Raw genomic sequence first — 3,017 nt, forward strand, 5'->3', positions numbered from 1 at the left:
ATATAGGGGATCATCCCCTAGAGCTCAGTCCTAGCCTCAATTAATTTGCATGGTCTTTTCTACTTCCCCTTTTCATTTCCCTTCTCCTCTCCATGCCTGTCCACATCCTAAAGTGTGAGAGCTGTGCTGAGAGAATGAAAGGCTGGCTTTGTGTCAGTCCTGGACGACCTTCGCACTCCGTTTGCTCTCTCTCCTTACCCTTTTCGCTACCCTACTAACCTAAAGTGCTCTACAACCTTGGTCATTTAATATATTTTGTCCCAACCGTTAACTCATTTTTACCCTCTTTGCCACACTATCATAATGCTGCATGTCCATTGATGTCCGGCACATGATTTGTTTTGACCGTTAACCATTCTGGGAATCCATAAACATCGCCGTATGAAACAAAAAACTTCCTTGCCCGGGAACTTTGCCCCCAAGAATCACCTTTTCACTACATTTTAAATACGCGGCAGAAAATGTTAAATAAAAATTAATTATCCATAAACATTTACTGTATGAGCATATTTGAAAAATACATATATATATATTATGCATATACATATACAAACATATGTATATAATAGTAAATATACACATTTATACATATACACATATACGCATACATGTTCATATATGCGCGTGCACACACACATGTATGTATGCATATCTATATCGTCAAAAAATATTTTTTAAATATGGCGAGGAAAAATAGGACAGAAATTATCAGAGGTGATGGTCAGCTGAATTTCTGAAAAGTTGGTCCAAAATAGACTACTGCTGAAAGTCAGTCAGGGGACGGATGCGATTACGTTGCTTAGGAATATAACATACAGTCTAAGGCTGAGAGAATGTGAAATTGTGAAGCAGTCTGGTGTTCATCCTTGCACAGTGCGACAGGTTAAGGATCACAGAGAGGAATGCCCCTCATAATAGGGGGGATACACATGTCCCACCCACGAGAGGCAAAGTAGAAGCTAACCCCAACTTGGTAATTAAAAGAACGAGTATCTCTTGTTGCCTGAGGAAGCCCTCCTTCTGTGAGAGGGTACAACTCTTTTGCCCTTGAATTCCTGCACTGCGCGAGGATTAACTTTGTCACATTTCACACCTCTGCAGTCTAAAGAGAATCATTCTCTCATTGTTACTGCATTACTTTGAAATGTACATAGGGATGGGATGTAATGTACATATATTTGGATACAACATATATGTACATATGGTTGGATAGAAATGGTCATATACTGGAAGAAGAGCACACGGCGAGCACTCAACCAGTGCCACTCATTAACTCTGGCCCAAGCGTATCGTGCTGCGTGACTGCAGGGAATGGTTAATGGTTGAAACATATGTGCTAGACATATAAGGTCATACAGCACCATGGCAAAGTATTGCGGTAAAGAGGGTAAAAAGGAGTTAACGATTAGGATAAAGTGTTAAATGTCAAAGGTTATAGTGTTATAGGATAGTATGATAGGAAAAAAGGTAGAGGTAAATAAAGAAAAGGGTTAAGGGTATAGGGTGATTGGATGAAATGGTGTGTATCTGTTGCTGGGGAAGCTACAGGGACATTGGTTTAAGGAAAAACTGATAAAAGAGCTATTATGATATTACGTGTAACACTGGTAGATATAGCTGTTGGAGAAGTAGCTGGTGAAGAGTCTGGGGGATGAGACTCGGGACGGTGAAGTATCAGAAAGAGCGTCAGGAGGGGAGGAATCCGGTGGAGGACACTGGTGCGTTGGGGAAGAGGAGGAAGTGGCACAGAGGGAACTTGCGGGGGAGGAGGATGGATATCGGCAAATACTCTGAATGTAGAGGGTCTAGAAATAGAGAAATTGGAAGGTGGATGAGGGAGTGGAACATTTTCTTGGGTCATGTCTTGGAATTTTTGGATGTCTTCAACAGTTTCTGAGGGGGATTTGGGTAGGGAGGTCTGAGAAACAAAGGATCTCTTGTGAGGAGGAGAAGAGGGGATAAATGTTCGAAAAGGAAATGGAGGGTGTGGAAGGCAAAGATGGAGTAGAACGTTTAGGTTGTCTGGTGCGATAGGTCAAGTGAGGAGGAGGAAGGGTAGGCATCGGAGAAGTGGTTAATGGTTAATGGTTAATGGTTAAGATAAATGTGCTAGACATCTAAGGTCATATAGCACTATAGGAAAGTATAGTAAAGAGGGATGTCAGGTGACAGTTGTAATGTGTCAACTATCTAGAATATTGTTGAGAGGTTGAGGATGAGGGAAAAGATAATGGTGGTTTAGGTAAGGGAGTTAGATCAAGTGAAGGATATTTATGTGTCTGAGGAAGGAGAACAGGTTGTCGAGGCAGAAACTGTGAGATTCTGTAAGGATGTCTGATATGTTGGGAGGTCGGTGAAGGGAGGATAGGTGTGGAAAAGCAGAGGCACGTGCTGTATTAAAACGTGGACAGGACAAGAGAATGTGTGGGACTGAAATAGGGATGTTACATAGAGGACATAGGGGCGGGTCTGAGCGTGACATCAGATAGGCATGTGTTAGGCGAGTGTGGCCAATACGTAATCGTGCGAGGGCAGTCTCCCAACGTCTGTTCTTGTGAAATGGAGCTGACCAAGAGGAGATTGATGGTTTTACGGTATGTAATTTATTGTTGTGGAGTCTTGACTAAAAAGATTGCCATCGGGTATACAAGAAAGTCTTAAAGTGGGGGTAGTAATCTGTAGCTGGAATATGTGAGAAGCGTTGTTGAGGTGATGAGGACATTGCGGCATATCGTGCAAGAGTATCTGCCTGTTCATTGCCAGGGATTCCAACATGGCTGGGTACCCAGCAAAATCTGACAGATTTGTGACGTGTGGATAGATAGAACAACCAGTTCTGGATCTTACAGACAAGGGGATTGGTCGAGTGCATTGACTTTATGAGGGTTAAAGAATTACGGGAGTCAGTAAAAATAGTAAAAGAGGAAGAGGTGGATGAATATATGCGTCTTAAGGCAAAAAGGAGTGCATATAGTTCTGTAGTAAGGACACTAGATTCAGGAGGGAGGGTGTATTTG

Source organism: Penaeus vannamei, chromosome 29 (genome assembly GCF_042767895.1).
Source record: "Penaeus vannamei isolate JL-2024 chromosome 29, ASM4276789v1, whole genome shotgun sequence".
NCBI classification, from domain to species: Eukaryota; Metazoa; Arthropoda; class Malacostraca; order Decapoda; family Penaeidae; genus Penaeus; species Penaeus vannamei.